We start from the raw sequence: 23,037 nt of genomic DNA, 5'->3' as shown, positions 1-23,037 counted from the left end.
ACCTCAATAATCGGAAGTCTACTGTGTATTCTGTATATTTTTGCGCATTTTACTAAAAGTTATTATTTTTCTTTTAATATTTTCATTCTTGCTTTTAATTATCTTGGCGTAAATATTCAGATTTGTAGATGTTGAGAGGTTTGAAATGCTCGAGAAAATTTCCAATCTCTTAAAAAAAAATTTTCTCTTTATTATAACATCTTATCCTTTCGCTTGTCAATTTAAAATTCGAATTAGTCTTTATACTAATTGCATTTTCTCCCTCTTTGTACTTCAAACACGTAATAACCGTGTAATCGACAGATAAGTGCGTAGAAAAATTTGACGCGAACGCAAACGCGCCTGGAGCACTAAAAATTTCTTTTTATGAAAGATATTTTCTCTCATAAAGAAACGTGCTGATTCGAATGAAATACCTTGCCAAAATGCTGCCACGATAAAAATCATCTTAGCCGGGCGTGTTGGAATGAACTTTTCCAATTTTAGAGGCTTATTTTAAGAACCCTTCAGAATTTATTTGATATCAATTTTTTTATTTCCTTTTTTTATTAATGCTTATCTGTAGTGTAAGTGGCGTTCCTTGACTTTATTCAATTGCGTGTTTCTATTTCAATTTTTTCGAAGAGAATTTTCTTCGGTTTTGTCTTTGTTGTTAGGATTTTTTCGTTTATTTCATTACCCTGTTCAAAATATTCATGAACATTTTATTTATTTATTTATTAATTTTTTTAAAAAGTAAACATTTCGAAGTTTTTTGCCTTTGAATTAGATGCACTAGATTTTAATGTTTAATCTATGTTAATGTGTACAGTTAATTTATAAAATTATCGTTGCATATTTGTTGTATTTGGGAATAAAAGCTTTTAGACTGGGATATATGTTTAGATAAATGTTTTCCTTGTTCTTTTTTCACAAGATATAGTTATTAGCAATGTTTGATTTTGTATTTGTTTTGAGTACGCATTTTTTTAAGTCGTGTTTTGAATTTGATACAATTGCATTTGCGGGGCAAATCAACGGTGCATCTCTAGCCAATCATTGTAAGATAGAGCTCATTTTTAAAATTCAACTAACACTTATTATTTACTGCTTTTCTTAAAATATTTATTAAATATAATGCTTTATTTTATAAATGAATTTATAATTAATTCTGGCTTCAATACTTTTTATTATTGGAATTAGTGAAATTTTAGGTTAAGGTAAAAAAAAACTAATACGTCTAAAATCAATATTTCAAGACTGAATTACAAAGGATCGTTAACTCTTAAAAAAAAAAAATAACTGTTGAAGAGATAAGGGAAACGAAAAACAAACTTTAAAACACAGCTTATTTTTTTATTATTTTACAACTTGCAATTAATTTAAATGCAAGTCGCATTTAGTTGAAAACTATGACAGAACTTTGTTAGTTAAAAATGATTGAAACTAATTATGTTGTATCAAACGTTTACTTTTAGCTGTGTGAATTTTTTTTTGAAGAAATTGAAATTAAAATACATTTTCGTTTGAAACGGTTTTAAAAATGTTATTTTAAGACGATTTTAAAAATGTTAATTTATAATTTCTTTTAAATTTGCGCTTAAAAAAGTTTTCAATGGCTTTAGGAAAAGTATTGATGATTATATAGTACCGCCAGGACAAAGTTTAATATCTTTTGCAAACTCCCATGAAAAAGAGTTGAGAACATTGAAAGAGAGGAAAAACAATTCATTCTATTCAGTCAACAGAGGAACGAGGCTTTAAAATCTAATAAATTTCTATTAAAGTACGGCAGACGATAGACGTTTACACAACTTGACAGCTTTACTTAGTTCTTCAAGAAGAATATTCTTTTAAAATAAATCTTATTACAACAGAGGTATCTATATATTTTGTCTGTTAAAATATACTATAGATAATAGATATCTGTTTTCATTGATCATTAAACACTTTAAATCACATCTTGCATGAGGTTTTTATTTTAAAATTGCGAAATAATTTGGATGTAATTTTTCTTTTGAAGCTTGTATTCTTTTTATTTTATTTTTTTATAACTTGAGGTGTTAGTTAAAGAATCGATACCGGGCCCTTGTTTGACATAAAAGAAAGGGAGATTTCTTGTATGCTCTTTTTAATTTTAATACATCATCACTGCTCTCTGGACTGCATTGCAATTAATATCCATGTCTATAAACCCAATAACTTGATATCAATTTTTAGAGAGAGGTAGGTAGGAAATTCTCAGTTTTTATCTCAAAATGTTCGTAAATCGTTTTATTAAATATAAAGCGTGTAATGCCAATCAAAGTATTTTTTTTTTCAATTGCAATAGTCGCAAAAACATAAATATAATTACAATATCTTCTTCTGTTAGGTCAAAGAATAACTCCAAAAAACTTTATTTAAACATGTTGACCTGTGGGCAAGCGTAAGAATCCAGGGTTTACCGGATTTCAGCCAGACCGAAAAAATAATATAAATGGGATATAAAATTGTTAAATACTCTAATGATGTGTTTTTATGTTAGAAACAATTTGGAGCAGTGACTTTCACTTTCGAAACAGTTAAAAGCAACAGCTTTAACCATGGAAACGTTAAGAATAATAATTTCGAACTACTTAGAACTAAACTTAGAGATAAATTTATTTAATACAGCATATGTATATGAATAACTAATTGTGCAACTTTTTAAATAATATAATAATTATTATGATAATAAGTAATATTTATTTATAATATAGAAACATAATAATAGAAATATAATAATATTTTTGCATAAATCCTGCACAGTTTTATAAAAAATGCATAATTTATCTTAGATTTACTACAATTTAAAAAAAAAAAAATTCTGAATGAATTTAAAACACAATCAGGATATGATTGGAATAGGTTTAGAAGAATTTCAGAGAAAAATGTCTGATTTTAAAGCAAATATGGAGCAGCAATTGCAAAATTAAAATTAAAAACATTTTATCTACTCATGGAATAAATATACCTTTAAAAGAAATTAAATTAATATCATAACGTAACAGTTGGGCTGAAAAGTTCGTAGGCTGACACGTAGATGGAACAACTATTATTAAAAACATATGATTTTTAGTTAGTTCTAACCTTCAAAAGACACGTGTATAAATTTGACAGCTGTCGGACTAACAGTTTGTGAGATATAGTATTTTTAGTGAAGCAACTTTTGTTAGTTTAAAAACAATGGATAAAAAGGAATTTCGCGTGTTTATAAAGCATTGCTTTCTAGCGAAAAAAAATACTCTTGAAGCCAAGACTTTTCTTGAGAAACATTATTCGAACTCTGTACCAGGAAAATCAACCATTGAGAAGTGGTTTGCTAAGTTTAAACGAGGCGAAATGAACACCGACGAAGATGCGCACCGTGGACGCCCCAAAGAGGCTTGGCTGTTAGCGACGAAAATATCAAAAAAGTCCACAAAATAATTTTAGATTACCGTAAAGTGAAGTTGATCAAAATATCTGAGACTCTAAAGACATCAAAGGAAAGTGTTAGACATATCGCGAATGAATACTTGGGTATGAAAAGCTCTAGGCAAAGTGGGTGCCGCATGAGCTCACAATTGACCGAAAAAAACAACGAATTGATGATTCTGAGCTGTGTTTGAAGCTGTTTAATCGTAATAAATCTGAATTTATGTGTCGATATATGACAATAGTGAAACATGGCTCCATAATTTCACATCGGAGTCCAATCGACCGACAGCGAGTGAACTGCACGAGAAGAACCAACTCCAAAGCTTGGAAGGATGCAAAAGTCAGCAGGCAAAGTTATGGCATCGGTATTTTGGAATGCTTATGGTTTAATATTCATTGACTATCTTGAAAAAAGAACAACCATCAACATCGACTATTACATATCGTTATTGGAGCGTTTGAACTACGAAATCGCAGAAAAACGGCCCCATTTGAAGAAGAAAGTGCTGTTTCATCAAGACAATGCACGGTGTCACAAGTCAATAAAAACGATGGCAAAATTATATAAATTTTTCTTCGAACTGCTTCCGCATCCACGATATTCTCCAGATCTGGTCCCCAGCGACTTTTTTCTGTTCTCAGACCTCAAGAGAATGCTCGCTGGAAAGAAATTTAGCGCCGATGAAGAAGTAGTCACCGAAACTAAGTCACCGAAATTGACAGGCTTAAAAATATTTCTCACTTGTGGGCGGATCATGCAGGCTTCTTAATTTTACATCACCATATAACGTAAATACGAGTCTCACTCCTTCATCGAAGAGTGAGACTCGCCTTTCTTCTGGGTTTGGATTCAAAATTACAAGGCTATTGTATTTAATATTATTAGCCAGAAGCTTCGGCATGAATCGCTGTTCAACGCGACTGTGATTATAGAAAATTACTTCTTAGAAAAAATTTGTATGACTTTAGTCAGAAAGAAAAAACACGCCCGTAGTTTGTGGTCCAACTGTTATCTTAAATAATAAACCTAAAATAATTTAATAATAATTTTTAATGCAATGATAACAATAATGTAATAATAATTTTTAATAAAATAATAATAATAAACCTAAATAAAAGCCTAAAATAATTTTTTATGTGAGAGTTCAAAATTATTTTTTTCTATTTCAATTCTTATGCAATGTTTTTTTATATTTTTATTGTAATAATAAAATGCTTAGTAGATGGTTAAGAAATTTCCTTTAGAAATTTAAATACAATAAATTACTATTTTTAAACTATTCTAATTGACAACCAACTATATTCTAACAATAATTATCTCTGGATAGTGTATACTTATATATCCGTTTTGATCAAGTTAGCAATAGTTCTTTCCATTAATGATTTATTTTGTTCAAGAAAATTAATTAATTTGGTACAGTTCAAACTGTGAATCATTACCTCCTGTGAAGTTGTTGCTATCGACGGCAGAAAATGGATATTTTCGGAATTATTTCTAAATGCACTTATTTATTATTATTATTTATTTTATTCATTAGAGGTAGGTAATCGATATTTCCCTCTAATTGTCGATAGAAGCAATATATATTGTAAATTCATTTTAAAAATACTAAATGGCTTACAAATATTTATTGATTTGCTTACTTTATATGCATGTTTTAAACGCCAGTGATCTTGGTACTTCTTAAACTTTTTAAAGCACTTTTTTTTTCAAAATAAATAGAAGTTTTCTTTTTTATAATATAAATTATGATTTAAAACTTTATGTTAAATATGCTTCGGAAATATTTAGATGTATACTTTGTAATATAATATAATGTAATATAATATATGTAAACATAAACTATATAACACATGTCAAATATGTAATTGCCTCATCAATATCGCTGCCATATAGAGGAAACATTCGATTATTAATGCAAAAAATTACATTTCTTGATCAGTTTGTTAAGTTTTTATTTTCACTGGTATTTTTTCCTTTTACTAAAAAAAGTGTGTTTGATTTAAAATTTTTTGCTAAAATTTTAAATTTGGTTTAAAAAAATTTAAAAATTTAATTGAATAGGTATTTTGTTTAACGAAATAGTTCTTCAGTCTCGTTAATTAAGAGAACGAAAAAAATAATTAAACTGAATAAAGTCTTAATTTATTTTTTTTGATCATTTTTACTTAACCTCAGTGCAACAACGTTCAGAAGGGAAAAATGACTTCATTTTATTTTTCAGTATTCGAATATTGCTATTTAAGTGTAATCGAATCAAAATTGCAGATTTTAATTTAAAATTATTTTTACTCGAATGAAGTGTGTCAACTCTGATAAAAATCAATAAATAAAAGAAACGGTTGATCGAATTTGTTCATTTGTTGTAGAACCTTAGAGAAATGTTGTTTTTATCTTAATTTAGCGATATTGAAAATTAGTTATATTTAATTCTTACATTTGTTTGCTTATTTTCCTGAGCTTGCCACACAACAATATCGGGGAAAATAAAACGAATTGCTATCTACATTTGGTCATTCTTTTATAAAACATTTAAGCGATTATTATTGTTTAACAGCAAGAGACGAAAATTGCTAGAAACATATCATTACGATAAATAATGTTTTAACATTTTTCTTTACAAATAAGTTTAAGAATAATCATGCATTATTTTTGTAAGTAAGCCAATAAAACTATCCATGAATATCTTAGCTTATTCAGAAAATTTATTCAATGTATTTTCTTTATTATCTGTTCATTAGTAATAGAAGTAGGAAAAGAAAGTAAAAAAAGTAGTAATAAGAAAGTAGGAAAAGAAATAATTTCACAAATAGTTGCAGGAAGGATATGACATTAATCCACGTCATCACATTAGCTAAAATGTTTTGTAATTTTTTTATTTATCGTTTCGAACATTCCACTTAAAAAAATTTCTCTACGCCATAATATGTTTTATCTATTCGTTAATTTCGTTATAATAACAATAATATAAAATTAAACTTTTTTTTTATCTCAGTTTTCAATTTTCTTTTCAAAATGTTCTCAGGGTTTATATTTTTATTCATTTTCATTTTTATTCGATGTATATGACCTTAAATAAAAATTCGGCAAATTCTGTTCTTTTTGACTTAAAAATAATGTTTATAATATGGTACAAATAAATAAATAGACGGATAATATTGTAACATTTTGCTACAATTTTCTGGAAAAGTAAGTTAACTTTATTTTTTTATGATTGCAATTGATAACAAAATTTTGTTTTATGAAACTCTTTTTGATATGATGAATGAAAAAGTATGCTCGAATTAAAATAAAAAGTATGATGAAAGTAAACTTAGTCTATTACGCAAGGGGTTAATTTTTTTCGATTCAATTTCTTTTCTTAATTCCACAAATTAAAAAAAAAAAAACTAAAGACAATTAAAAATAATTTCAATAAAACTTTCAAATAATTTTTAGTTTACGGGTTTTAGAAGTTTTGCATTAGTCCATGTGTTATGTAATTCAAACTCCAGTTGTGAAAAAAAAAAAAAAAAAAAAAACGCAAAAAAAAAAAAAAAAAAAAAAAAAAAACGAATTTATTTCAGTGAAAGTAAGCTTTCTTTTCCTCTATCATGTTTACATAACTTTACACTACTATTACAGCATACTTCCGTAAAATGAGCTAAACTCATACTCATAACATAGGCTCATATTAAATAACATGTATACCATACATGTTCATTTAATAATTAATAGCATTTGCGTTAGTGTTTGAAATAATGTTTGAAATAATAATTTGGTGTCTTCCCATCGCATTAACTAGAATGTTTTTTTTTTTTAAAAATTTATCTTTTTATATTCTCCATATATTCCATATAGAATACAAAATTATATTTGGAGATTTCACACACTCCTATATTTTATAACAATTACAATGATTTATTTTTTAGCCATTTTAGTCCTCTAAATCTTTTTTGTTATATTGAACTATTGGTATTTAATTCTCGATGTGTTGTATACTGCTTATTAGCCGCAAAGATTAATCATCACTAATGAGACCGGATACTGCCTTGTTTTACTGCTTTCACGAAATTTTATGACCTCTTCAGTGTTTGACAAAACGCTCTAAGTTCTTAAATTCATCTCATTGTTCAATAAATGCCCAGACATTTTTTTCGAACTATATTAGAGAAAAGTTCAACCCCTTTTCTTTGTGCTTCGGCATGATCTTCAAAGGGAGTCTGATTGTAGTACCTCCATAACTAATCGATAGATGGCGATAGTGCATTCCGATCCGAAGCCTACGTTTTTTCCCGAAGTGAGTGAACATTATCCGCCTACGGATGTTCAATCCATCTCCCACGTTTCTTAACCAGTTAATTTGTTCATTTCTCTTCCTCTTCTCTTTCTTCTTTAAAATCTACTTTCTCTGGAGCGATTCTGCTCTTCAATTCCTCTTAATCCCGGATCTTTTAAAAGAAGAAATATTTCCTGTTTTTGTTTCTTTATGCCTCTCTGTCAAGCAATGCGAAGGTTTTATTCCGGAATCAGCGATTTCATAGTTCTCTTTGAAGAAGTTGTTTTCTCCGTGTTGTAACATTTCTAGCGGTGAAACAATATTTACAGCATACTTCTCCGGAGGGTTGCAATGTTACTCACTCGATGTAGGGTAAGTTATGATTGTTTCGTATTTAATTGTGAGTAAGTTCATTCTCAATTAGGTCACGGAATCGGCTTTGTTTATGTGTCTGACATTGTGAATGTCACGTTATTTTATGACTGTTTAGTAAACATTTTAATGTTAATTTGCATTTTTTTTATAAAAGTCTTCAATTAAAATGGATTTTTCATAACAATTGGGATGTTAGAATCTTAATTAATTTTCTGGAATATTTCTGTTAAATATGGAAGTTCTTGACCTTACAATCGAATTCGAAATGTTAAAATAAACTTTACATAACGCTTTGGATCCTTAAAACCTCATTATTTCCGGGATTTATTTACACTAGGTTTGAATCTTTTGATGTTACAAATTACACAGTATTTATAATTGTGTGATTCAAACACAGTATTTATCATAGATTAGCCACGCATTTTTATCTGAATTTATTTTTTTATCAGATTTGAAGTTTTTCATGATGTATAAAATCCTTTTACATTAGTTTTCCTCCAATTCAAACTATTAATAAATATCAAAATAATGAGAAATATTTGTACCAATTTCTCAAACCGAAAATTCTAATTGATTTTTATTAATAAAATAATTGATTGACTGTTAAAATATGAGTTTTAAAACTGTATAAATCTATCACCGGAAATGTTCCTTTTTATTTGATTTTATATAAAACTAAAAATCATTATATTAACTAATTTTTTCTTACAAAGTGACTCACATTAAAAAAATTTTTATAAGGTGAAGGGAAAATTATTAATTACATAGTTTTTTTTAATTGATCATATTTTTGACAGATTTTTTTTCTCCATAGAAATGGATGGAAGGGGAATTTGTTAATTTAAGTGCTGTAGAATTCTTCTTTAATTTTATGAACATTAATTTTACTACTCCAGTTGTATTGGCCGAAATAAAGTTACTTACATAAACTTCAAAATTTCGTAAATTCAGTTAATTTTTTTACTTATTAAATTTTTGTTCAATTTAAAGAATTGTCATTTATGATTTTTTTTTATTTTTTGAAAATTGGTACTCATTCTTGTAAGTTTACATCATATGACTCAAAATTAAGCAGTAAGTTTATCTTTTAATTGTACTCAATTTTAAAACTATTTTTAGTTATCACTGATTGTAAAAGTTTTGAGTCAATGTTTATAGTTAATGTATTGATTTATCTGTTTAACCTACAATATTTTAACCTGTATGTTCTTAGCAATCTTAAGATATGTTAAATTCGGAAACAGATCTAACGAGGTGCAAAATTTTCTTTTTTTTTAATGAAATTTCTTAAACAGTTTTGGAATCTTAAAATAATATTAAGCACTTTAAACTAAAATGTTTTTTCAATAAAATTTTACACTGATTTTTCTGTTCTTGTAACTTTTCGGTCACGGTATGTACCGTAAACTGTATCGCTATGCTTATATTATTTTATGAATATTTAAATTTATTTCTTTACCCATATTTATTAAACCTTTTTTTTTCTTCAAGAAATTCCTAAATGTGTTGAACCCGGCAAACGATCTTCTCTTAATACTATTCATAATTTTTTCTTTTATGAGAATTCAGATATTATTTTTGAACTCTTCAATCTAAAACTACTTTTTAAAAAAATTTGTCTATGATCAATCTGTTCATGCAACGTTAACAGCACTGTCTTTAGGTTATACGAACAGAAACTTATCTTTACCGCAGCTTTTTATGCAATACTTAATTAATTTTCAATAATAACCTTTGTTTTTTATTCCTCTTGTTAGTCCTCGTTTTCAACCCTCTTTAAAATTCATTGTAGCTAATTTTTTTGATTTATTAAGTTTTAAAGTTGTTTGACATTTTTATCATAAGTTGGCAAGTTCATATTTCAGTTTTGTGTTAAATTGTGCACCATAATAAGAAAAATAATTTTTTTAATACTGATAGGCTTTTTCTCTGAATGTTATAATTTGATGTATTTTTTTCTCGTTTTTTGGGTTAAAAAAGATTGTACACCCTATTGAAGTAATTTTCTTGACTTAGTAACCAACATATTTCAAAATCATGTTCTTCGCATAACAAAAAAGTTTCATTTAAGTTTAAAAAATATTTTTATCTTCTAGAAATTATCACAGTTTTTTGTGAATAGCACATTTAAATGTTTCTATAATGTGTTTTGGAGAAATAAAATTTTTGTAAAATAATAATTTTTTTAAATATTATTTTTTTTAAATTCCTGGAACAAATTTTTGCTGAATACATTAAACATTTCTCACACAAAGTTTTGTAGAATGCATTCAACATTCCTAAAATAAATTATTTTGCTTCGTTTTAAGCTCATTTCTGACGCTTTATTACAGAGAAGTGGATGGATGTTTTAATTTATATTGAGTAAAATAGGAAAACGTTTGTGCTTTTATATTTACTTACGTTTCCTGCATTATTTGTTTTGTCTGGGATGTTAATCAATAAATTACAGGTTCTTATTGTTTTTTAAGGATTGAGAGAAATCGAATTATTTGTATTTGCATTAAGTCTCTAATGTTTAATGAAAAAATTTGAAAATAATTTCATTATTGTTCGCATTTTTAAAGTAATAATTTTGCGATTTTCTAAAATAAATTTGCAATGCAGTTTTTTTCCTCCTCTGTCTGCATGATTAGTTGAAGTTCAATTTTTAAGCCCTGAAAAAAATTAATGAAAAAATTTTCATGATTGAAACATAACTTTTTCACTTCAATTGTTATGAGTGATGTTGAATGCTGTTTTTACTAAACATTTTTTAGTGAACCAAAAAAAAAAAAGCCCTGTTTGTCATTTTTTTCTTGACAAGCACGTAGTTAGGTTAATGTTTTAATTACAAAATTTTTAAACAAAAATTTAAACTTGGTGAATTTTATGAGAAATTTTCTTAAAACTATCGTATGTTAACGTTTTTATCGTATGTTGACACTTGTGTAATAGTTAAGCCTTTTTTGGATACTTTGCATAGATTGTGGAATATTTCAGTATTTCTCGATCAGAGTGAGTGATAATCCTTCTTAAAATTTAAACAATATACTTATTTTTATAATGTAATAGTAATATTTTAATGGTTTGATAAATCTAATTTAATGAATAATAGTTTAATAAATCTAGTTTTAGAAATAAATAATGTATAAATGACTTCCAACAAATTTGATTTTTGGTTATTTACGATTAGTACAGTTGTTTAGTCGATTAATAATACAATATACTCTCGATATCTTGAACTTCGATACCTCAAAAACCTTGTTTTGCTAAAAAAATAATTTTCCCCTTTGCATTATATATCCGCCTAATGTTAATTTAAATTCCTTTGACAAAGAGTTTCGTTACAAAACCTTGTTATGTCGAATTTTTCACGAAATAGAAAATTAATTTTTTATTAAAAATCACATTGTAAGTTTGTTGTAAGCCAGTTCTTTTCTATTTAATGCGTATTTATTTTTGTCGTACTTTTAAAAATAAAATTATCATTGTTGTATTTAGACTTATAGTCAACTATCATTACATGCATATTTATAAGTAATTATGTTTCATGACTCCTGTTTTTGGAGTAATATTTTTGAATATACTTTTCTACTTTTTTGAACATATTTAGTTCTGAATTTGTTATCTCGAAGACTTGCTATCTCGAATTTTTTTAAGCATTCTTTCAAATTTGAGATATCGAAAGTATACTGTATAAGTTTAACGTTGTATAACTTTAACAAATTTTGTCACTCTATTTGAGAAACAGAATCATAGTAGTTTTTTTAACTCAAAACTGTTGCTCTCCTATTGTTTGGTTGTCCCTGTGTAATCCATTGTAGACAATGGCAAAGATACATGGTTATGATTAAGATACATGTGTGAGCAATGTGCTTCATGTTAGATTAATAATTGAACAAAATAATTAACTAGTTAAAACATCAAATAAAAAGAGAGTGAGTCTTTTTTATCAAAACTAGCATTGATACTTTTAATATTTTTATATCTTAGTTAACGTAAAATCAGAAGAATAATAGTTTTAAAATATTTTTTCTTTAAAATGCTTTTATATACTTTTTAATATTGTTTTTTTAAGTTATTAAATATTTTTTTAATTCTATGATGAGATGTTAATGGGTTTTTTTTAAAAAAAATTGAAAATTATAGATGTGTAGGAATTGATAAAAGTTAAACATTTTTGCCTACTGCTAAAAACTAATACATAATTCATTAATTAAATGCTTATCTTTTAACTGCGCTCATCGCCTGCAATTTTGTGTTTGAATTTATTATAGTCCTTTACTTTTTTTATTAACTACTTATGAAAAATCACTTTATGAAGTGTTCACCTTTACTTGCTGCAATCCATTTTTAAAATTAGGTTAATATTGATGTTTCCCAACGTAATGAATGCTCTTGGAAATGAGGGAGTGGGGGGCGTCATTTTATGGCTCATTTCCAATTCAACATGTCCCGCATGTGTCAAGACGATAGAATTTTTGTTCGATACGCCTCTGCGAAGATAATTCCTCACAGCATATGCCTAGAATTCCAATAAATTTAAGGATTTACCTGCTTACATGCGTAATTGCTGTTGATTAAAATGTACGCCGAGTAGCAATTAAGTTCCATCGCGCCATTTCGGACTAGCTTAGAACTGAGTTTGTTCCAAATGACTTTGTAAAGTACTTTTTTCGTTTCTGATGAGCCAGAATCAATTAAGTACATCCTGGTGATAAAAATATGTTTCTTTCGTGTGCATAAAGTTTTAATTTTCTCTTATTATTGAGTCGTGCTTTGGATGACCAAGATGCAGACGCTTGAAATTAGTTTGCTTGCGAGGCGGTTTAAGTTGTTCGAAAGAGAAAGTCTTTTTATGTCTTAAGAATCTTTGATATGCACAGTGCCATGACGGAAGTAATATTTAGATTTATTTTAAATCGTATTTAGGGAATTTTCAGCCGTTAAAAGAATTATGGTTCGTTTATGGTATTTTTAGCTTCGTTTAAAAAAAAGTTTTCTTGCTAGTCCAAAAAATTTATTATCTATACTATAAAGAAAAAGTTATGTCCCCACAGTGGTGATGAAGTTAAGTCAGCCTGATGTATACCTCATACTGTTTGAATATTTCTGTGTTGGTTTGTTGTTATTAAAGAAAACACCGATTGGATGGGGCTATACTGCACTAAACAAAACTTTTAAAAATGCTTATCTATTTATGGTTTAGATTGGAGGTTTTGTAAGAATAAAAGCATTTTTTTTATGAAAGTTGTAAATTTTTTAACTCATATTTTTAAAAACACATCTAACATCTGTTATGAACCTAATTTGTAACTTAAAATCTAAAAAAAGTATCGCAAGGAATAATTTTTTATTTATAATTAAATAAGAGTTTTAATATAATTTTTCAATACTTTGTTTCATGAAACTTGTTTCATGTGGTATAATTAATTAATACTAGAAAAAAAATAGATTTGCGACAAGTTTTTCCCTTAAAAGAATAGTGACTATAAAGTTGTAACAAAGCGATAATATATTTATTGCATGCGATGCGTATGTATGCTAGTGCCTTTGTGTGAAGTGTATGTATTATAATGCTCTTTGTCCATAATTATTAAATTTTCTTATAATTTTATAACTAAACTTCAATTTAAATCAGGGTTGGCAGGTTTTTGACATGTGACAGTTTTTGACAGTTTAAACCATGGTTTAAACCGTCACGTCAAAAACCTCACTGTCAAAAATGTCGAAAATGTCAAAAACCTATATTCATATGTGAAATTTAATTAATACATAAAATTTGTATATTTTTTATAAGGGATAGTGTTTCTAAATATGTTCTAGAAAAAATAAATTTAAAATTTTGAAGAAACACTTATATTTTGAATAGTAACCAAAATCTTGTACTTAAAACTCACATCTTTTGTAATATTATGTATTCATTTTCATGTGTTATTGAAAATCTGCAGTGATATTATTAAGAAATTTATTTATAACCAAATTTAGCGTATAGTATAGATTATACTAAAAATTAGACATTTTTAAAGATAAACATTAGCAGTTTTGTACATTAGACATCTTCTTTTAAAGAAAAATCTTTTTAATATTCTTTTAAATCTTCTTAATAATCTTTTTAACATAAGACAATACAAATTTAAGTGCTTTCTGTTAAATACACAGAGTAGTTAGTGTCGATTTACAGTATATTCAGCCTATTCATTTACTATGCTGAAAATTTAGTTTATCCAAATACTTGTGAATTTCATTTTGCTGAATACGATATAGTTTTGTTGAATATCTAAATATTCAGCTGTTGAATAATTACTTCTTGCTTTCAAGATATGCATTATTTGCATTCTTAATACAAGTGGAGAAAAAAAAATTAAGAGATAAAAATTGTTTTAAAATGATAAGTGTAATAATTATAAATAAATATAATAAACAATATGAATTATATTTATCATTATTCATAAATATAACTACTTTTAAATTCAAATTAACATACTGGATAATAAAGATATTCGGTATAACATTAAAAAAAAAAATTTATACACTTGTATCAAGTTTGTATTTATACAACATAACTTGTAAGTTCCTTATAAATATTAGTTATATGTTCCTTATATGTCAAAAATGCATAGTAATAAACTTTTAATTTTCTTAAGTATCAAAAAAAAATTTTTTTTTTAAATATAAATATTTAAAAAATTTTTGTGCAAAATTTTTCTGCACATGCATTTGAATATAAATTTCTGAGATTTTAAATCTGTTATTTTACCTTAATTTTAATTAAAAAATATTTTAAAACCTGCTGATTACCTATAGTATAATTAAATTTCAATCTAATGCATGGCAACTGTTGGTAGTTTTGAAGTTTATATATTTTCTTGGCAAACTTCAGTTTTTGACATTTTTGACGGGTTTTTGACGGTTTAAACCAGTATTATACCCTTGTCATGTCAAAAACCACTTTTTGACGTCAAAAACCCAACCCTGATTTAAATTTTGTACTAAAAATGAATTGTTTAATGAGATATACATTATTTAATAGTTTGAAAACTTTTATAATTAAGTTAACGTGTTCAGAAATAAATTAGTTTCGACAAAAAATACAAGGCGTAACTTTTCTAAAACAAAAGATACTCATATTTGTTTAATTAAGTTATGAAAAATATTATTTATTTTTTGTTTTTTGATGTTTGTTTCGTTATTGTTTCCAGTAGGAATATTTTGCATTAGTTTATTTGAGGTAGTGTTAAACCTAAAAAAATTATTCCTTATCTAATTGTTACTCTAAGCGTTTTTTCCTTTTTTAAATTTTCATCAATAAATAAATAATATTGATACATAATATTACTTTAAAGTTTTTTACTTTCATCTTTTTTTATTTGTGTTTATTTAAAAATTTTTGCTTTGATTTTAAATATTTTCTCGTAATTTGAAAATACCTCTTGCTTATTTTTATTTATTTCAGTTAGTTAATTACTTTATTGTTATTTCTTAAAGTTTTGGATAAAGATTTGCTTCTTTAAGATTTAGTTTTTTTAGCGAGTATTTATTTAGTTTGTATTTCTCTTTTATTTTCCCATCAGTCTTAATTTATAACACCATTTGATTTCGTTACATTAAAAACGTATTGGTATTTAATTTAACCACGTTCGGTTCATGTGTCATATAATTTAATCATTCAAATTTTACGAGCGAAATAATGTATTGATGTTTTATTTTTAAAAAAGTGAGTTTCGAATAATTGTATCAAAATCAGGGATCAGCTTAGAAGAAATTTTCGTCCGTTAACGGACCCTTCACAAAATATCTTTTCATAAAAACGGACCCTTCACAAAATATCTTTTCATAAAAACGGACCCTTCATAAAATATTTTAACTTAAAAACGAACCCTTCACAAAATAATTTATATTTTAATCGGACCCTTCACAAATTTGTTTATCTTCATTATTGTTTTGTTAATCGAATAAACCCTTCCCAGGGGGTGAAGAAAAGAAAGACAGATGTAAACGAACTAAGTTCTGTCTTCGGCAGACGCTTCTTCTTTTATTCGTCTGAAATAATATTCTGCATTCAGCAGTAAAGGCTAAATACCTAATATTTGTATGTTGCATCTCTAGTTTAGCAGCAATTGCTGTTTACTTTTGAAAATTTAATTTTTTTAAAATTATAATTTTACAGTGCTGAGCATAATCTAGTATCTATTTACAATTTAAAAACTCCTTGAAAAAGGTTTTTTGCAATAACAGGACCCTATTTGCACAAATTCACAAAAACAGGAGCCTGGTTGAAAGAATGTGACTTAACGTTTATTTTATATTCACAAATTACGAGTAATTTTTTCACAATTTTACAAAAACGGACCTTTCACAAAATGTTTGGACAGACCCCTGAAAATAGTGCTACACATCTCACTGTTTTTACCACCAGGAATGAGCACTATAAAGATAAACAAGCCGATATATTTTTTCTTCTCAATATTTGAATCTGTATATAAAAAAGAGCGAAATTTTTATCTTGGAGGCATCTCGAGAAAAAAAGAAGTTCAATCTCTAACTTTTACAGAGTGCGTTTGATTTATGATGACGTCCGGCCATTGCTAACTGTGCAACAAACAGAAATAAGGTTAGTTCAAGAATATATATATTTTCTTTTTTTTATGATACCAGTCTTGAAAGGATGATGGATATTCAAACTGGTGTTTCTCTCAAGAGAATGTCTGCTAGAAGTAAGATATAACTAAAGAAATTCTTTTCAATGTTTTGATTTTTTTTTCTCGATGGTCAATACTGGACATGAGTTATAAATAGTTCTTGTCTTCATAAATCTATGTAAAAATCTTTAAAAGGGATGTTCTAAGGTTTTTAGTATTATCATTATCCTGATTTTTTTTCTTCCTGACATGCAGGAGTGGGACGTGGAATGAGAGTAATAACTTTTTTATTTATTAGTCAAATTCCATTTGTGATGTATCGTAGATTGATAACTTTGGGTTTACACTTTTTACACTTCCTTCTGCAGTTGCGAAATCAGACTGTGAATACTTTAATAGAGAAAAGAAAATTTTTAGATAGTAAAAGAAGATTTTTCATGGTGCAAAAGTAACATTCAATATTTTTCTTTACTCTTTTATTAACATACTTTATTTTTAAGATTTCTATAAAAGGTTACAATATGTAATAAATTATACGATTCTTTTTTACCTATTTTAATATTTATTTTTGCTCAGTATATACCTTCAATCAGCCAATATTAGGCATAAACCTAAACATGTCTTCGTGGGTGCTGATGTGGACGTACTCACGCTGATCTCATTCAACTTCTTCCGATGTAAGAAATATGAATTGCTCTCAAATATGACATTTTTGATGTTATTTATTGTCGAATTAGGAATGATTTTTTTAGAATGATAGACATTTACTAACTTTTAACCTTACATACGAATTAATTCATTCTTTGAAGAATTTAAGAAAATTTAACGTGGATGGTTTGTCATCTTGGTTAAAAACAATGTTATTCAATATAGATGAATTAATGAAGGATTTTTGCCATACTTTAAACTAAAACAGAATATCAACGAACGATCTCCATCCACTTCTTGTCTATTCGGCCATTTCATCACTTAGTGGTTATTAAAATTGATTCAACTCAGAATTGATTCCGTGCTTTCAAATATATTAAATTGAATAATCATTTTCAAATGTATTGATTTGCTTTCAAAATGTCTTTCTTAGTATAGTTAAATGTTCTATTACCAGGGATCTGTCCAGACATTTTGTGAAAGGTCCGTTTTTGTAAAATTGTGAAAAAATTACTCGTAGTTTGTGAATATAAAATAAACGTTAAGTCAAATTCTACCAACCAGGGTCCTGCTTTTGTGAATAGGGTCCTGTTATTGCAAGAAACTTTTTCAAGGAGTTTTTAAATTGTAAAAAGATACAAGATTATGCTCAACACTGTAAAATTATAATTTTAAAAAAATAAGTTTTAAAAATAAACAGCAATTGCTGCTACTAAATTAGAAATGCAACATACAAATATTTGGTATTTGGCCTATGCTGAACGCAGAATATTCATTTCGGAGGAATAAAGGAAGAAGCGTCTGCTGAAGACAAAACTTCGTTACATCTTTTCACATCTTTTACGTTCGTTTACATCTTTCTTTCTTTCCCCCCACTCCTCTGGGAAGGGTTTATTCGATTAACAAAACAATAATGAAGATAAATAAATTTGTGAAGGGTCCGATTAAAAGATAAATTATTTTGTGAAGTGTCCGTTTTTAAGTTAAAATATTTTGTGAAGGGTCCGTTTTTATGAAAAGATATTTCGTGAAAGGTCCGTTTACGGACCCAAATTTCTTCTAAACAGACCCCTGATTACAAATTAGTATATTTTTGTAATATTAGTTTTATTGAATTTAAAATAATATTTAGTTAATAAAACAAATTTGTTTACTCACCGTTAAAACTTTTTTATGATCAATAATTAGTTTTTTTATATGCAAGGAGTTTGCGCAGTTAATAGGTAAAGGCGACTTAGAGTTACGAGTAGGGGATATCACCAGAAATTCCATTGTCGTAAAAATTAGAAAATAATTTAGAACATCTTCATTTAGCTTCGCTGTAAAATGTCCCCAATACGAGTTTCAGCCATTTACATTTATGATGTACACGGTTAAGGGGCGTTAGTGCCTATATAAAGTTATAGGTAATAAAGTGTTATATGGTACAGTCTTTTGATTTTTTTTAAAACTTCACTTTTTACATATAAAAGCATTTTTTTAGTTAAATTTCTATGTGTTATATGCATCAACTAAATATAATAATTTTTAAAATTAAAAAATAAACGCAAAAAATACACGTTACACGATTTCTTCTAATGTGATTTAAATGTTTGTACTTTGATTCGACTTTAGTTTTATGTTTGAGAATCTCCTGAGTTATGGATTTGTCCAAGGTATACAACTGTAACCTCTGCATTTCAGCATAAATTTGGAAAAAATTTGGACGTATGAGTGTAATGTACAGAATTGTTTTTACCTAAAAAAAAAAAAAAACTACTAACTTATCTGATTTTAAAGTGTTTTTAATTGATGGAAAGGTATATTAAAATCATCATCTTATAAGACTCACATTCCAATAACGTTTTGAAAGTTTTCTAGAAAGCTAAAATTAAAATCACATCACGTCGGTGAAATATATCACTTTCCCAAGTCAGTGACGGCTACACTCATTTTATTGTGTTAAAATTTTAATAAATTTGAAAAGTGACTCTAAGTCAACTTTACAACCGACTATTATAAACTGATAATGCACATGTTCGTGATTCTGGAATGTGAGTAATGATTCTTTTAACAATATTAAATTGCTTAAAATTAATATCATTCTATTCTCACAATCATTAATATGTCTACGTGTTCTGTGTTACTAAACAAAGCATCCATTATAGAATGTGCTAATCACATCGTACTAGAGTAACTTGAATTAATAATTTTACACTGTTCCTAAAAACTTTAAATCAGCTAATGATTATAAGTATTTCATATTTTTCCCAGTTATGTTATTTGTTTTTATTTACTTCAATTCTTTACAACGGTTCCTTTTTGGAATATTTTCAGGAAGCGTTAAAGATTTATTTTGTTCTTTAAGATGTCCTAGTATTCGATTATTATAGTTCTAATATTTTTAAGAAAAACTTTTTTTTATTTTAAATTTCGCAGTTTTCAGGATAATTTTCATATAATACAATAATGTAATTTTTTTAATAAAAAAATTGCTCATCAAGAATCCTTGGCAGGTATTTGTTCTTGATATTTATTTAAAGTCGCAATGAATTAGTCGCATTTACCTTTATATGTATTTAATTCTACGGTATGAAGCATATTGTGTGTGTCCTCAATATTTTTGTTTAAATTGTCTGTTATCTTAAATTTCTGTAATTATAATTTTCTGCAGTTCTCTTTCCTCCTGAAAATTGTGACATGTTTGTTAACATGTTTTAAACTTGTTTTTTGCATTTACATTTTATTTAGTTTGGCTTAGCTTAATTTCGCACCCGTATGGTGGACTATCTCATATTTAAAAGCATGTCTTACATGTTTGGTTTATTTTCAGATAAATGACTAAATTTGATAAAAATTAACTTTCTAAAAGATGTATTTTTCGCATATTTTTGATTGTTTTTACTAATATACTTATTTTGAAATTTGTTAAAATTTTCCAAAATACTGAAATAAATTAAACTTTCTGTGACTATATGCCCAGTTAAAAGTATTACGAGAAAATATCCAAGAAAATATTTATTCAAATACAAAAATAATCGTGTATGTTGCTCTTTTTTATTTCATTTTTTTTGTATTTTGTAAATATAATTTAGCATGTGTGTATCAGAAATTTTCTCGAAGAAATTCTCCGATTTAACTTTTTGAAACCACTTATTTTGGACGAAAATATTTACACACACATTTGTAAATTTAAAATGTAACTATCTATTCTCTGGTGGTTGCAGCAGGCAAACCTCAATTTTCTCATTACAAATTTTGTGTGCTAATAAGCAAGTTTTAATACCAACCTTTTTAAAGTTTTATATCTTAATAATTAGATATCTGTTGCACATTAATTGCAATACATAGGTGCACATTAAAGCTATTGTATCCCGAATTTTTTAATATACAATTAAATATTTTGAAAAATCTACTTCTTATTTTAATTTGCAATTCAATACTTTTGTGTTATACAACTTGGTAAAAATCTGACAGTAATATTTAATGTTTCTTCAAACATAAAACAGTCCTACATAAAATTTTGATAAAGTGGCGGCCCGCCATTTGATTTGTGTTTTTAATTGTGGCCCCCGGCCTCATGTAAGTTGGAAACCCCTCATATAGATGGATCAACGTCGCCCAAACAACACTAGAAGGACAGAGAGATAAATTACACAATGCCCCAAGCGGGATTTGAACCCGGGATCTTCCTTGGTCTTCCTGGGGTTCCTTCCTATGTAGGACGAGGCCATCTCCTTGAGCACTATATAAGCCAATGGGCTTGTTTCTTTACTTTATTTTTGATCGTTTAGTCTTTATCCTAGTTTTGTCATTCTAGTTAACAATCTCTCACAATGCACTGAGGTTTCGTGCTGAGGAAACATTTTCACCATAAATTTGAGAGTTCGCGTTTTGTCATAAATAACGTAATTCCGTGACGAAATGATCCTCAAAATTAAAGAAATACTGCACAGGGATTGCTGAATCGTCAAAAGCGAGAGTTAAATTTCTAAAAATGTAGATGAGATTGATGAAAGCTCCTTATAAATTTTCTGACTAATAAATAAATGTCTCCTGTTATCATATCATTCCTTTAGCTATTAATATTCCCCCCCCACTCATTTCAAAATTTATTTTATTTATCTTCCTCTTATTTTCAGCGTACCATAAACTTTTCCTTCAATTAATGATAATTTGAAGCCATTAGCTTAACACTATTAAATATATTTGATAAAGGTTTCTTAAGATATTCTCCTCCGATGAAAATAATTCTTTGATAAATAAGAAATCTTCCCCGTTTAATTCGTTGAAATTATTACCCAAAAACAAAGATAAAGCTTTCATTTTATGTGTTTTTAAGTTCTTAATTACGCGATCTTTCTTACTTGATCCCCCTCCAACAAATTACACTCCTCGTTTTAATCACAATACCTTCCCGCAATAAAATCATTCCAAACATTTTCTTTTAACACCACCGATACATTAAGCTTGGTAACATTAACCTTCTGTATCAAAACTGCCAAAAATAGCAACTGGGTCTTCTCTACTGACTTATCTCCCATCTGCTTTGGTTATGGAAGCAATTTTCATAATTATTTTGTCTCCTGTACCTTGTCGTCGCGCCTTGGAATTTTCCCATAACTTCTGTTCCCGTTAAAAAAAGAATGTTTGTACTTTAAGGAGAAGGGGATCGCGTGCTTTCGCATCATTTTCTTTCATCTTGGCGCTTTTCGATATTACGGAAGTCTTATTTCTTTAGTCAATTTAAACTGCTTGTGTGTGTTGGCTCAATTGCGTGTAATGATTTTAAAGTTTTAAATGATTCTTATCTGAATTGGAGTGCGTGTTTAATGGAGACGTTTTGTTGTAAGGTGGATTGATGAGTTTACTCCTGTCGTGCTTATTAGTTTGGAATGGTCATGAAGAGTGGGTGGAAACATTCGCGTGTTGGAAAGAATGTTACTGATATGTAAGATCTTTCTTTTTATGCTGTGTTTGAGTTATCTTTGTTTCTTCTTCCCAATTGGGTTTGGCATGATGCAATTATTTTGTGCGTAATCAGTGCCTGTATATTTTATTTTATAATCGTCGTTGAACAGCTCGCCCAATGTTGAGTTTACGACTACCTATGTTCAACTCAGTAGCCTTGTAATTTTGAACCCAATTCAGAAGACAAGGGAATTCCTGGATCAAGTATTGGGAGAAATTTGATGAAACTAACCCGCATTTGCGTTACATGGAGAGGAAAACCTACCACGGTTAGCCTGATGTACTCTAACCCATGGTCTATCGACCACTGAGGATATTTTCCGCCAGCTCTGCGGTCGGAGCGACCCGGGTGCGAAATTCGTGTCGACCAGTAATTGCTGGGTTTCGTACCCGTGCAACCTTATTGGGATGCGAGTGCTATATCCTCTTAGCCACCACGGTTCGTGTCTATTTATTTAAAAATTGTAGCAAAATATTTAAATAAATAGACTATAGAAATTTACTATGCACTGTTTTTAAATCATGTGCATTTTCTAATTGCGAACTCTTTTTGATTAGATGTGCCTGGATTATTGCTATGTAAACAATTTGTAAGAACTAAATGGATTTTATTTACCTATTCTTCGCAAAAATAAACGTGTGTAAGTATGAGAATTTCATTTTATTCAATTATATTTGCAGATTAAATTCAGGTACCATTATGTGCTTAATAAGTTTAGTTAATCTAATGTATGAAAGAAAGAAATGCTTTTTTGGGGGTT

General features: G+C 27.7%; 1 protein-coding gene across 3 annotated transcripts in view; it reads left to right on the top strand.

Moving 5' to 3' along the window:
• LOC107454550 (Exchange factor for Arf 6) overlaps positions 1–23,037 on the top strand; it is a 104,390-nt gene that overhangs the window by 7,279 nt on the left and 74,074 nt on the right. Inside the window, exon 2 of one of the 3 annotated variants that reach the window (XM_071183713.2) lies at positions 22,835–22,917. The exons of 1 other annotated variant lie outside the window; for it this stretch is intronic. The gene's annotated coding sequence lies outside the window, so the exon portion shown is untranslated. Of the gene's footprint in view, positions 1–7,694; positions 8,052–22,834; positions 22,918–23,037 lie in introns of those variants that run through there. One more of the 3 variants, XM_071183712.2, reaches the window with a different exon arrangement.

The sequence above is a fragment of the Parasteatoda tepidariorum genome, chromosome 7 (genome assembly GCF_982258835.1).
Source record: "Parasteatoda tepidariorum strain Cologne lab strain chromosome 7, Ptep-v5.0, whole genome shotgun sequence".
NCBI classification, from domain to species: Eukaryota; Metazoa; Arthropoda; class Arachnida; order Araneae; family Theridiidae; genus Parasteatoda; species Parasteatoda tepidariorum.
Note: the sequence above shows the minus strand (reverse complement) of the source record. Positions and strands in the feature narration are given on the sequence as shown.